Here is a 15,241-nt window from a genome sequence, read left to right as displayed (position 1 = left end):
GAAATGTCCTGTAGCATACTTGGTAATTGAAATACGCAGCTAGACCCATGCCTACTTCTTTAACCACATTTTCATATAAAGGTTTCATTGTGCACTTTCTAAGTACATAGCCAACTCTTCATTTCAACAGTTAGCCTGTAATGACAGCAGAAAAAAGCTAGGCACTGAGTACATATTTGCAGAAAATGTTTTCTACAGAGTGGAGCAGTGAGAAGAATGCTGCAATTCACGTCAGGGGGAGGGTGAACTTCAAGTAGCCTACACTTGCCTCCTAACAAAGTTGCTCTGCAAAATGTTGCCATATAAATCACTGTTACCATGTTAATGTGTCTGTTATGTGATAATGTGTAATTCTGTATTGTATGTTTTTTTGCAAATAGTTGTCTCATTGGTGTCACCACTTTCTGGATTACAGTAGTTGATGATACCAGGAACGCCATCCTGAGGGTTCGGTTAGAAGGGGTATTTGCTTGGTGCCCACCGCTGACTTGACAGTGGACATTGCAGCACTTAAAGCATTGTGCCATAGTGTCTGTACGTGGGGTTGAGGTGTGTCCATGTTAGCCTGTGTTTTTGGCACCTTTAGTGAGGGCGTGTGTGCAGTAAGTGCTGAAAAGACCCAGGCCTAGTCAGCTAACCAGGAACAGAACGGTGGACTATTGAGAGAGGCCAAGAGAGTGACTTAAGCCTTAGGAGGTTTGGTGGCTATGTAATCACTGTGTGAGGATGGTGAGAAAGTGAGATTGGTTCTAGAGCTGGATGCCCACAGAGGGTACACTCAGAGAGAGAGCCAAAGAAAGTGCCACCTCTGGCTGGTAAGTCTGCTGTTGCATGGGAGCCTGTAGCTGTGTATTGACCCAGAGCATTAATGAAGGCCCAACAAGTATGGTATTAGGATACAACACGACTGGTAAACAGACTCAGACTGTAAGAGAGAGAGTGAGTGTTGTGATTGGAGACAGACAGAGAATGGACCTACAGGTGACCGTACCAGTAAGTTACTGCTGTTTGATCAGTGTCTGTATTTACCACTTTTCTACTAGTGAAGAATGGTGCAAGTGGCACCCAGGGTCCATGGGTTATAAATAGCAAACTGGCTGTCAAGTTTAACTGTATGATGAGAGAGACTTTCTTGAACTATGCATAAGGTGACGTTCTCTTAACAAGCACAAAAGTTGTTGGCATGTATGCTATATGTTACTATCAGTATTATTCTGGTAATGAGTAAGGCTTAGTGGTCACAGAGATCAACAAGGCATCATTATAGAAGAGTCTTGGTCAGTCTTACAAATAATGCCTATGTGGGGCTATTAGACCCATAGCATGTTTAGGCAAGAGCTGTCATTTTTAGTGCAATCTAGCCCAAGGAGTATTTTTTTTCCCTATAGGCCCTTGTTATAGAAATGTGAGAGAAACTGACATATTATTGTACCTCTTCTAGTGACTGTAGCCATTACTCTTGTAACAGTAACCACTAGGAGTGTTGTGTATCTGCATAAAAAATAAATATTTCTTATTTGCACGAAAAAGTGCCTGCGACCTTGCAATGTGTCGTATTACCCCTGACATACGTACTTTGTAGGGTTTCATGTACAATGCATTCGGAAGGTCTTCAAACCCTTTCACTTCTTTCATATTTTGTTATGTTGCGGCCTTGTGCTAAAAAAAATCGGTTTTCCCCCATCATTCTGCTCTCAATACCCCATAATGAAAAAGTTAAAACAGAATGTTCAAAATCTTTTCATTTATTGAAAATATATTTTTTTAAATCTTGTATTGATATAAGCCTTCAGACACTTTACTTAGATCATATAATCTTGTTTCTCACAGTCTTAGAGTCCTTTAGGTGATTTTTTTGCAAACCACAGGTGGGATTTCATGTGTCTTTTACTGAGGAGAGGCTTCTTTCTGACCACTCTGTCATAAAGCCCAGATTGGTGGAGTACCGCAGTAATGGTTGACCTGGAAGATTCTCCCGTTTGCACACAGGATATTTGGAGCTCAGGCACAGCGGCCATTGGGTTCTTGGACACCTCTGTTACCAAGGCCATTCTCCCCAGGTTACTTAGTTTGGTGGGGCAGCCAGCTCCAGGAAAAGTTCTGTTCTGGATGTTCCAAACTCTTTCCATTTAAGAATTGTGGTAGTTCTTGGGAACTTACAGTGCGGCAGAATTTATTTTCTACCCTTCTCCAGATTTGTTCCTTCACACAATCCTGTCTCTTAGCTCTACAGGCAGTTCTTTCCTCCTAATGGCTTAGTCAGGGGCGGACACAAACAGCAGAGGGCCCCTGTGCAAGGAATGTACCTGGGCCCGCCCAAACCACACATACAAATATAAACATATACTGTATGTACAAATAAAAAAACATCTTAATATTGGTCAATATGTTTACAGTATGTACATATTTATTTTTTTTAATACTAGATCACACCTCTAACTCTGCCCAAAGAATAAATATACACAACCAGTCCCCTTAATGCCCCCACATAGTAATTATTCCTCCTTTGTACCTGCACATAGTAGTAATGCCCACAATGTCCCCTTCAAAGTAGCTATGCACAGATGTGCCCACTTCACAGTAGTTATGCCCACAGATGCCCACTTCACAGCAGTTATGCTCAGATACGTGCCCTGTTCACAGCACTTATGCCCAGATATGTGTCCCCTTCACATCACGTATGCCCAGATATGTGCCACGTCATAGCAGTTATGCCCATATCTGTGCCCATTTCACAGTAGCTATAATAATAATAATCTTTATTTATATAGAGCCAACATATTTCGCAGCGCCTTACAATTCAGGGGTTCATGTACAAACATAAATAACATAGTGCAGCCAGCCACTAGCGCAGGGGCAACACATGAGGTGCACAGTGGACCGATAAGGGGCCAAATAATAACACACAGTTCATCAGTTTACTCACGGTTAGCAGAAAGCCTCCCTGGGCTGGCAGCACAGTGTTGAGGTGGACAGCACGAAATCCTCCGGGGCACGCTCTGTGGTAGGAAGCATCAGCCAAGATGGTGGTTGAGGTGCCCTTGATGTTAGCGGTGCTTAGGCTGCTTGTTGCGGCTGAGTCCCTTGATGGTATTTGTCGTGACGGCAGTACCGTTAATGGTGGTACAACCAATAGTAGTAATAATGAGGTAGACAGTGGTAAGATACAACTCTTTTGTCCAACAACTTTTACTGATGTCGGTTCCAGTTGAAGTGGATTTGGAAAGATACACCTCTGTCTATGGTATATAAGGCCTCACAGTTGACAGTGCATGACAGAGCAAAAACTAAGCCCAGGGGCGGACATATCGCCTGTGCAGCTGATTTGGAAAGATACACCTCTGTCTATGGTATATAAGGCATGCGTATATACGGCACTTCATGTGTGAGGCCCTATATACCATAGACAGAGGTGTATCTTTCCAAATCATGTGCAATCAACTGAATTTACTACAGTTGAACTCTAATCAAGGTGTAGAAACATCTTAAAAATGAGCAAGAGAAATGGAAGGCCCCCAGAGCTAAATGCCAAAAGTCATAGCAAAGGGTCTAAATACTTGTTCATGTGAAATTTTTGTTTTTCTTTTTTTAAATAAATTTGCACTAATTTCTAAAGCTCTGTTTTCCCTTTATTATGGGGTATTGAATGCAGAATGGGAAGGGGGGGGGGGTTACTTTTACTTTTTTGGTTACTTTTAGTACAAGGCAGCAACATACCAAAATGTAAAAAAAGTGATATGGTCTGAAAACTTTGTGGATGCATTTTAAAGGGGTTTTCCAGGCTTTTAATCTTGATGACCTATCCCCAGGATAGGTCATCAATATCATATCGGTGGGGGTATGAAGAGAAGGCACAAGTCATGTGCGTCATGCTGTCTCTCTTCCTACTCGCTGTTGCTATGTCTGTGGCAAGCACGAAGAGAGACAGGAGACGGCACGCGTGCATGGAGCGTGCCTTCTCTTCATGCAGCTGGTATGGCACCCCTGCCGATCAGATAGTGATGACCTATCATGAGGATAGATCATCAATATTAAAAGCCTGGAAAACCCCTTTAAGTGGGTAGAGTTGCCCTTCCGTAACAAAAGGAGTATGTGCAAGTATGAATATCTAATTTTATGCAAAGCTTTCCTCAATTGACATGACATTAGTAGAGGAACTAAAGAAACCTTTCAGAAGGAGTGTTTTGATGGGCAGCAACATCATGGACTTATTTATTATTTAAAGTGCATCTCTAGTTCATCTCTAAAGCAATTTACTGTGTTTTATTTCGACCTGTGACTGATGGTCCATTAACAGAATCCTACTGATGCTATGTACATTATAATAGAAAAAAAAAAAAAGGAAAATGAATGGCATATCTACAGGATATATCCCATCTCTGGTAACCCCTGCTATCTCAAGAACTGGACTCTATTGCAGGTTGCATTGAATGGAGACCAGGTGGTGCATGTGGAGCGCTCTCCATTCACTGCTATGGGACTTCTAAAAATAGCTGAGCACACTTACTTGGCTACTTTCAGAAGTCCCATAGCAGTGAGTGGAGAGAGCTGCTTATGTGCGTCCTGCGGTCCTGATTCCTTTCAGTACAGCACACAACGTGGTCCTGTTCTTGAGTTAGGAGCATGCCGTATCCTCATGGGACAATCCCTTTAACTAATCAGAAGCATAACTAGAATTTTTTCCACCTAGTAGTGATGTCCGGATCATGGACGAATCGTTCTTTTGAACCGATTCAGTTCCCTGATCCGGAAGAGTCGGTTCCTCTGACTGAGCTGATCCGAATGAAACGGCTCAGTCAGATCAGCAGCAGGCAGTGTAATAGGAGCCTCCAGTGGACGCTAGCCCCGCCCCTCCCTCCAACCAATCAGAGGCAGCCAGCACTGCCTACCAGCACAGGGGGAGTCGCAGGGACTCAGAGAATCGTCTGAGTCTATTAGATAAAAGAATCGAATGAGTCAGAGACTGTGTCACCGAGTCCCTGCCAGGCTCCCTGCTCTGCGGCTCCCTGTAAGTCCGTCCGTCCGGGGGGAAGGGGGGGCATTAATCTAGCATGTAGCAGAGCAGGAAGTCTGGTAGGGACTCGGTGACACAATTCTTTTAACTAAAACTCTCAGACAATTATCACAGTCTACTTCACTGCAGCAGAGCTGTGTTTGCCAGAAGCCAGTCCCTCCTGACCTTCGGCTCACTTGAGAGCCGACTCAGCAAGTGAACCGAAGATTCGATGAGCTGAGCATGCGCATTGATCTTCAGTTCACTTGCCTCTGCCGGCTCATGAAGTGAACCGAAGATCCGATTCATGAATCGGTTCATTTGAATGAGCTGATTCAAATGAACCGATTCATGTGAAAGATCCGAACTTCTCATCACTACCACCTAGGGCAAAAGATTCAGTGCCCTACACTAATCCTGTATTTAAAGACCTTGGCTAAGGTGTGTGGGTGTGTTTCTGTGTGTGTGTATGTGTGTGTGTGTGAAGGGGGAAAGGGCGGTTGGGCTTGTTTATGCTTCCTCTGCCCCAACATATTCCTACCCTGCACCAAACTATACACCTGACTATAATGTTTCACCAGTGTTGCTTTTGAGCAAAACTAGTGGGAGGCAAAGGTGGATGATAGACCTCAAATCATACCCCCATGTCAGACCTCAAATTAGACCCATATCAGATCTTCAGATCACAACCCTTTATAAAATCAGACCATCATATCAGACTTCAAATCAAACCCCCATATCAGATCCTCAGAATATCAAACCTCAGGTGAGACCCCCATCAGACCTTCATGTTAGACCCCCCATATCAGACCTTAGATCTGACCACCTTTAGACCTCCATGTCATACCTCAATATCAGACCTCAGATCAGACCTAAGATCAGACCCCCATTAGATCTCCATATCAGACCCCCTTTAGACCTCCATGTCAGACCCCCACATCAGACCTCAGATAAGGCCTCCATGTGAGACCCCCTTCCATATCAGACCTCCGATTAGGCCTCCATGTGAGTCTCCCTTTCATATCAGACCTCAAATCAAAACCCCCATTAGACCTACATGTCAGACCCCTCATATATCAAACCTCAGATCACATGCCGTTTAGATCTCCATGTCAGATCCCTGCCTCAGACCTCAGATCAGGACTCTATGGCTGATCCCCCCCCCCCCCCTCCATATCAGATCTCAGCTCAGACCTCCATGTCAGACCCCCATCACACCTCCACACCAGAACCCCATCAGACCTCAGATCAGACCTTAATTTAAATAAATTAACTTATCTCTCCTGCTCCGCCACCAGAGGCGTAACTAGAACTGACTGGGCCCCATAGCAAATTTTTGTACGGGGCCCCCCCACACACACTTCTTCACAAAGACTTTTTATTTACTGTATTTACTGTCATTTTTAGCACGACTGTTTTTTGACATTTCCAGTTGCTGACGGAGTTTATATTCAACTCAACCCCTTTAAAACCTGCGCTGCAATTGTAATAGATGAGTCTGATTTACCTCTACATATCCACAAGTATTTTAGCCTCTGTACCTTTCATACCACATACATGGACGCAGTCATACACACACTCTCCACATACATGGACGCAGTCATACACACACTCTCCACATACATGGACGCAGTCATACACACGCACTCTCCACATACATGGACGCAGTCATGCACACACTCTCCACATACATGGACGCAGTCATACACACACTCTCCACATACACGGACGCAGTCATGCACACACTCTCCACATACATGGACGCAGTCATGCACACACTCTCCACATACATGGACGCAGTCATACACACACTCTCCACATACATGGACGCAGTCATACACGCACTCTCCACATACATGGACGCAGTCATGCACACACTCTCCACATACACGGACGCAGTCATGCACACACTCTCCACATACATGGACGCAGTCATACACGCACTCTCCACATACACGGACGCGCTCATACACGCACTCCCCACATACACGGACGCAGTCATACACGCACTCCCCACATACACGGACGCGCTCATACACGCACTCCCCACATACACGGACGCAGTCATACACGCACTCCCCACATACACGGACGTAGTCATACACACTCTCCACATACATGGACGCAGTCATACACACACACTCCACATACATGGACGCAGTCATACACGCACTCTCCACATACATGGTCGCAGTCATACACGCACTCTCCACATACATGGACGCAGTCATACACGCACTCTCCGTAGACATGGACGCAGTCATACACGCACTCTCCACATACATGGACGCAGTCATACACGCACTCTCCACATACATGGACGCAGTCATACACACACACTCCACATACATGGATGCAGTCATACACGCACTCTCCACATACATGGACGCAGTCACACACGCACTCTCCACATACACAGACGCAGTCACACACGCACTCTCCACATACATGGACGCAGTCATACACACACACTCCACATACATGGACACAGTCATACACGCACTCTCCACATACATGGACGCAGTCATACACGCACTCTCCACATACATGGACGCAGTCATACACGCACTCTCCACATACACGGACGCAGTCATACACGCACTCTCCACATACATGGACGCAGTCATACACGCACTCTCCACATACATGGACGCAGTCATACACGGACGCGCTCATACACACACTCTCCACATACATGGACGCAGTCATACACACAGTCACCACATACATGGACGCACACATATATAGACACCCAGCTTTCCTGCTGTGCCTCTCCCCCATACTCTAATGCCTCTGCACTTGTGCCATGCAGGATAGCAGGGAAGCTGGATGACATCTCATGATATAATTCACCCAGCTTTCCTACTGTACTGCAGGTCACATGTGCACAGTCTGGGAAAGCTGAATATAACCCCAGTTACTTCCCCTGCCACTCACATCACTGGTGCAGTTGTGGCAATCCAACTGGTGTTCAGCATGCTGGGCAGGGAAGGTTCAACTTCAGGCAGCAGGAATCGCGGGCAGAAAAGGGGGCGGGGCTATTATAGCTCCGCCTACATCGGGCCGTCCTGTTGCTGGTCACTGTCCATCATAAGAAAGGAGGGGAGAGGCGGAGCAATGTCACTGATGTCAGGTCAGTGACAGAGCGACTCAGATAGAGATAGCGCTAATCTGACTGGCGCCAGTGCAGCAGCACTCCCTCTCCCTCCCTAGTCCCTCCACAACAGGTAACCCCCCCTCCACGGCCTGGCTCAGCCCCGCCCCCTCCACGGTCCGGTCCCGCCCCTTCACCGCCTGAGTCCGCCTCCTCCTCCTCCCCCCTCTAGTTACCTACCTCTTCTGCTCGTGCGGCAGTGAGCCCCAGGCCCGCCTGCTTCAGCCTCCAGTCCTGACCTGACTACTCCTCCTTGCCTTCCCCCCAGCCAGGCCCGAGCCGCGGACCGCCCACGCCCCGCCCACTACACTGGGCGGGCGGTCGGGCCTGGCTGCCTGTGTGTTTTTACTGTGCGGTCCGGACGGGCCCCCAGTGGCGTAGGGCCCCATAGCCACTGCTATGGTTGCTATGGCGATCCCTACGCCACTGTCCGCCACCATTCTCCAGGTCTGGCGTCCTCTCCTGCAGTCCTGCTCCCTGGTCTTCTCCGGGACCTAGCTACGCTGTCACCTGACTACGTGCAGCGTCAGGACATAGTGTGCGCATTACATCCTGACACTGTATGCTTCAGGACAGTGCAACGCTGGACCAGAGAAGACAAGGGAAGAGGGGTGAGTACAGCACTTCACTCACCATCCCCCCGCCTTCTGCAGACTAGCTTAGGGGCACTGTTGCAATTGCGACCGCTGCAACCACTATAGATACGGCACTGGATACTGATAACCTATCCTCAGGATAGGTCATCAATATCAGATTGAGACGGAGGAGCTGTAGTTACACTTGCTTGCCGCTGCAATGCCGACAGCAATTAGGTTATCAGTATCAGAAACCGGACAACCTCTTTAAAGACCAAGCATTGGTTATTTTCTGGTTTTATTTTTCCATCAGTGGAGCTGTTTGAGGGCATGTTTTTAGCAGGATGGGTTAAAGAGGACCTGTCACCGCTCTTGACATGCCTGTTTTAATAGCTTCATGCATTCCCCATGTAATAACAATTCTGGAGCATCTAGTCTTATGGTTTTACGTTGTACCATTCCTTTATTATTTCTACTAGAAGTTATGACTGAATTGCTAGCAGTCTGCAGTAAGGGTACAGAGGGGTGGTAACTAGTTGGGGGGAGGTGTACCTGCACAGTCTGAAAATGGCAGCAATGATTGGATAGAGTGAGTCTGTGACGGTACACACCCTCAACTGGTTACCTCCCCTCTGTACCCTTACTGCAGACCGCTAGCAATTCATTCATATCTTCTAGTAGAAATAATAAAGGAATGACACAACATAGAGCCATAAGAATAGAGACTCCAGAATTGCTATTACATGGGGAATACCTGAAGCTATTAAAACAGGCATGTCAGGAGTGTTGAAAGGTCCTCTTTAAGTACCATGTTTTACCACCATTTGATTGCTTTTTATACATTTTTTGGATGCTAGATGAACATAAAAGAGCAATTCTTGTTATATATCTGTTGTTTTTTTAGCTGAATCCACCATTCGGGATAAATAATGTGATAATTTTATAGTTCAAAACAACGGATGTGGTGATACTATTTGTTACAAAATCGGCTCATAACCGATGAAGATAGACACTGAGCAATAGGAGTTGTCACCCGTGAGCAGTTTATTGGAGTTCATACATGAAGTTGCAGGTAAAGTTACAGATATTCCAAGTTCCCGTATTCAGGCAAATCCAGGAGGAGAGAACTTCTCAGTTCGTTGTCACATCTCCCAACAACCAACTACTACCCCCAGTCTCAGAGATATCCAGAAACACATCCTCCCTCCCCTGTCTGTACTTTCACTAGCAGGGGCCGGGGTTCACTACCCCTGCAGAGAGGAATGCTTTGAAGCACGGTCAGACCACTGAGATCCCTTTAAAAGTGTTGACATCCCAAACCTAACATTTCCCGAGTGGTCATCAGCACAGCTAATCTCTGGTAACAGGGAGATGTGAAGACCGTCACTACAACCTCCAATATCTAAGACAGAACACACTGCCTAATAGAAGCACATTGACCAGATATATACAGGGTCACAGGAACATGACACAGTTCACTGTGACACCAGTTATGTGCACTTTTTTCTATTTTTCTTTTTTTCACATAATAAAGCATTTTATGGGGAAAAGATCGGTATGTTTTCTTTTCAGGGCGGCTCAGTGATTAGCACTGGCGTGCTGGGACTGAATCTGACCAGGGACAACATCTGCATGGAATTTGTACGTTATCCACATGTTTGCATGGGTTTCCTCCGGGTACTCCGGTTTCCAAACACACAAAAAAAATATACTAATAGGTAAAACTTGCGTCCTAAAAAATTGTATAATGATTTGGGTGTTGGGATCGAACACTTTTATGGCCACTCACTTCCCAGAGAATTGCCCTAGCCACACAACAATCCCTGCCCTTTTTATTGCAAACTTTCTATTTTAGTCTCACTTGGGGACTTAAACATCTATGAGCTTGATTGCTTATAAAATACACTGCCATACACACAATGTGTAACCACATAGATGCCTTGGTAGATTCACCCCAAGGCTGAGACATGTTCCCCCTTCCAGCCCCCTCTTTGCCTCTAACAGTATTTTTTTGCTCCTGATCTGTCTATACAGGACTTACAGGACGTAGCCATCAGCCAGAAGCAAAACATGAAATGTCTGGACCTCAATGCAAAACCTGTAACAGGACCACCACCTACCATGAGCCATTAATAAAACTGATATCTTCTTATGTGGCAACTGGGCCTTGTGCAATTGCTACCTCTGCACCCCTGTACAAAAGTTCATTGTGTTATCTGTAATAATTATAGGTTTTCTGAATGTACTACATTATAGAGTAAACTTTGTACCATGTAAGGACACAAGAATTATACATATAGGAAGCATTTTAATAATTGTATAAACTATATGCTCTTTTCTAGGATACGTTTGCCAGTGATTTGCAGAGCTCTCTGGCCACGGTTGCAGGAGGAGATATCATATTATTAAAGTTTGCAATCGAGAACAAACCTTTATTTCTGGATATTAAGAACAATTTCCCTCCTTTGTTGAAACAGATATTCAGTCCCCGATGTGTACCAGTAATCGTATTAGCATTTGGTTTCAGAGGTGAGTATAAGTATTACTATTGCTGTACCTTAATGAGGGGACGTCCTCTGTGTCTGGAGGAAAGAAGGTTTGTACACAAACATAGAAGAGGATTCTTTACGGTAAGAGCAGTGAGACTATGGAACTCTCTGCGTGAGGAGGTGGTGATGGGGAGTTCACTAAAAGAGTTCAAGAGGGGCCTGGATGTATTTCTGGAGTGTAATAATATTACAGGATATAGCTACTAGAGAGGGGTCAGTTGATCCAGGGAGTTATTCTGATTGCCTGATTGGAGTCGGGAAGGAATTTGTTCCCCAAAAGTGGGGAAAATTGGCTTCTACCTCACAGTTTTTTTTTTTTTTGCCTTCCTCTGGATCAACTTGCAGGATAACAGCCTGAACTGGATGGACAGATGCCTTTTTTTCAGCCTTATAAACTATATTACTATGTTACTTACTGAAATTGTTTGAGCTAGCAGATCAATACAAAGCCCATAACCACTTGTGGCACAAGGGACAGCCTCTTATGCTACACTCTGAGGCTGCTGTATGTAAGTAATGGAATAAGACAACAGGGGAGAATTTCTTATGTGTAGAGCGCCACAATTGTGCCAAAAATCACCAATTTAGGGGTCTTGCTGCAGTGTTCCTCACAGTTGTTCCATTTTGTCATACTTAATCAATAGGCACTTCAGTGTACCATTGTGAAGTCACGTTCACGTAGCTGAAACATGTCCGAAAAATCCAAGGTGTATTTTTGCTGTGGAACCTGCGGCAAAATCCTTGTATTTCTGCTGCAGGAATTGATTTCTGCTCATGATAAAAAAGACCACAATCTGGGTAAAAAAAAACCTGTATGAACATGTCCTTAATGATCCTGTAAATTGTGTGATCAACAGTGGCAACAGTATCTTGTGCTTCCAAAATGTCTCATAAAGTGTGTATTAGGAAATTTTTCTATAAGGGGCTTCTGTAAGTTAAGCATCTTATATTTCATTGTCGTCTTTCACACAGAGACATTCCTATGTGCCTGGCTCCATCCAACAAAGAATGTCTCTCAATAAACGCCTTCCAGGATATCCCTGTCAAAAACAGTGTTAGTAAAGTTATATGTATTGTCTTTCATAATCTCTTATCACATATTTAGAAGGCAGCATAAATACCTGAAGGTCTTTGGGCCAAAGTGTATGTGAAGTTAATCTTTACCAAACCTCATAGCTAACCTGCAGTTTTCTCAGCTGTAAATCATAACATCGAACATGAGTATAGACTTTGTATATATGCTTATTTTTGGTTGAGAATCTACGTTTTTTTTAATCTATCTGTCTATTATCTATCTATTATCTATCGTTCTATCTATCTATCTATCTGCAACGGGCGCCTTTCCCTAGGGTCCTCTATATTACACGTCCCAGGTGTAGGAATGCTATGGGGTGTAGTGTTGTGTCACGGTGCTCCTACCTGGATACTGCTGGACCCCAGGCTTTAGCTCTGAAGAAATTAGGCCCCTTTCACACGAGCGAGTTTTCAGAGCGGGTGCAATACGTGACGTGAACGTCATTCATTTCAATAGGTCTGTGTACATGAGCATTGTTTTTCACGCATCAGTTCTGCATTGCGTAAAAATCGCAGCATGTTCTATATTCTGCGTTTTTCACGCAGCCCAGGCCCCATAGAAGTGAATGGGCTGTGTGAAAAACGCATTGCATCCGGAAGCAAGTGCGGGTGCGATGCGTTTTTCACTGATGGTTGCTAAGAGATGTTGTTTGTAAACCTTCAGTTTTTTAGCATGCGTGTGAAAAATGCATCAAAACGCATTGCACCCGTGCGGAAGAAACTGAACAACTGAACGCAATCGCAGACAAAACTGACTGAACTTGCTTGCAAAATAGTGCGAGTTTCACTGAATGCACCCTGAACGCATCTGGATAGGGATGAGCGAACTCGAACTGTATAGTTCGGGTTCGTACCGAATTTTGGGGTGTCCGTGACACGGACCCGAACCCGGACATTTTCGTAAAAGTCCGGGTTCGGTGTTCGTCGCTTTCTTGGCGCTTTTGTGACGCTTTCTTGGCGCTTTTTGAAAGGCTGCAAAGCAGCCAATCAACAAGCGTCATACTACTTGCCCCAAGAGGCCGTCACAGCCATGCCTACTATTGGCATGGCTGTGATTGGCCAGAGCACCATGTGACCCAGCCTCTATTTAAGCTGGAGTCACATAGCGCCGCCCGTCACTCTGCTCTGATTAGCGTAGGGAGAGGTTGCGGCTGCGACAGTAGGGCGAGATTAGGCAGATTAACTCCTCCAAAGGACTTCACTTGATTAATCGATCGATCTGCAGCTGTGCATCATTGAGCTGCTGAAATTCAAATGCTCACTCACTGTTTTTAGGCTGCCCAGACCGTTTGTCAGTCACTTTTTTCTGGGGTGATCGGCGGCCATTTTGTGTCTTGTGCGGTGCTGCGACCAAGTGCATCCAAGCTGCGACCAAGTGCATTTAACCCTCAATGGTGTGGTTGTTTTTTGGCTAAAGCCTACATCAGGGTGAAGCTGTCACACCAAGTGCATTTAACCAGCAATAGTCTGTTCATTTTTTGGCCATATACTAAATCAGGGGCAAGCTGCGCCTGTCACCAAGTGCATTTAACCCTCAATGGTGTGGTTGTTTTTTGGCTAAAGCCTACATCAGGGTGAAGCTGTCACACCAAGTGCATTTAACCAGCAATAGTCTGTTTATTTTTTGGCCATATACTACATCAGGGGCAAGCTGCGCCCGTCACCAAGTGCATTTAACCCTCAGTAGTGTGGTTCGTCAAGCTGTGACACCAAGTGCATTTAACCAGCAATAGTCTGTTCATTTTTTGGCCATATACTACATCAGGGGCAAGCTGCGCCCGTCACCAAGTGCATTTAACCCTCAGTAGTGTGGTTGGTCAAGCTATCACACCAAGTGCATTTAACCAGCAATAGTCTGTTCATTTTTTGGCCATATACTAAATCAGGGGCAAGCTGCGCCCGTCACCAAGTGCATTTAACCAGCAATAGTCTGTTCATTTTTTGGCCATATACTACATCAGGGGCAAGCTGCGCCCGTCACCAAGTGCATTTAACCCTCAGTAGTGTGGTTGGTCAAGCTATCACACCAAGTGCATTTAACCAGCAATAGTCTGTTCATTTTTTGGCCATATACTAAATCAGGGGCAAGCTGCGCCCGTCACCAAGTGCATTTAACCAGCAATAGTCTGTTCATTTTTTGGCCATATACTACATCAGGGGCAAGCTGCGCCCGTCACCAAGTGCATTTAACCCTCAGTAGTGTGGTTTGTCAAGCTGTGACACCAAGTGCATTTAACCAGCAATAGTCTGTTCATTTTTTGGCCATATACTACATCAGGGGCAAGCTGCGCCCGTCACCAAGTGCATTTAACCAGCAATAGTGTGGTTATTTTTTGGCCATATCCCAGTCTAATTCTGTCACTAAATCCATACCGGTCACCCAGCGCCTAAATACTAGGCCTCAAATTTATATCCCGCTAAATCTCTCGTTACCGCTGTCCTGTTGTGGCTGGGAAAGTTATTTAGTGTCCGTCAAAGCACATTTTTTGTTCTGGGTTGAAGTACAATTCCCAATTTAGCAATTTCATAATTTAGTGGTTCCTGCTATATCAGAGCTATTTGAAATCTATCCCTAAAAGGGTATATAATATTCAAGGTGCACATAGGGTCATTCAGAATAACTTCACACACACGCTACTGTGCATTTCCAAGTCTAATTCTGTCGCTAAATCCATACCGGTCACCCAGCGCCTAAATACTAGGCCTCAAATTTATATCCCGCTAAATCTCTCGTTACCGCTGTACTGTTGTGGCTGGGAAAGTTATTTAGTGTCCGTCAAAGCACATTTTTTGTTCTGGGTTGAAGTACAATTCCCAATTTAGCAATTTCATAATTTAGTGGTTCCTGCTATATCAGAGCTATTTGAAATCTATCCCTAAAAGGGTATATAATATT

At 45.1% G+C, this 15,241-nt stretch overlaps 1 protein-coding gene across 1 annotated transcript in view; it reads left to right on the top strand.

Moving 5' to 3' along the window:
- The window catches only part of RHOBTB3 (Rho related BTB domain containing 3), a 137,033-nt gene that overhangs the window by 23,804 nt on the left and 97,988 nt on the right, over positions 1-15,241 (top strand). Inside the window, exon 3 of the mRNA XM_044275995.1 lies at positions 11,065-11,251. The gene's annotated coding sequence lies outside the window, so the exon portion shown is untranslated. The remainder of the gene's footprint in view (positions 1-11,064; positions 11,252-15,241) is intronic.

This window comes from Bufo gargarizans, chromosome 1 (assembly GCF_014858855.1).
Source record: "Bufo gargarizans isolate SCDJY-AF-19 chromosome 1, ASM1485885v1, whole genome shotgun sequence".
Taxonomy (NCBI): Eukaryota; Metazoa; Chordata; class Amphibia; order Anura; family Bufonidae; genus Bufo; species Bufo gargarizans.
This window is presented reverse-complemented; position numbering and strand designations above follow the sequence as displayed.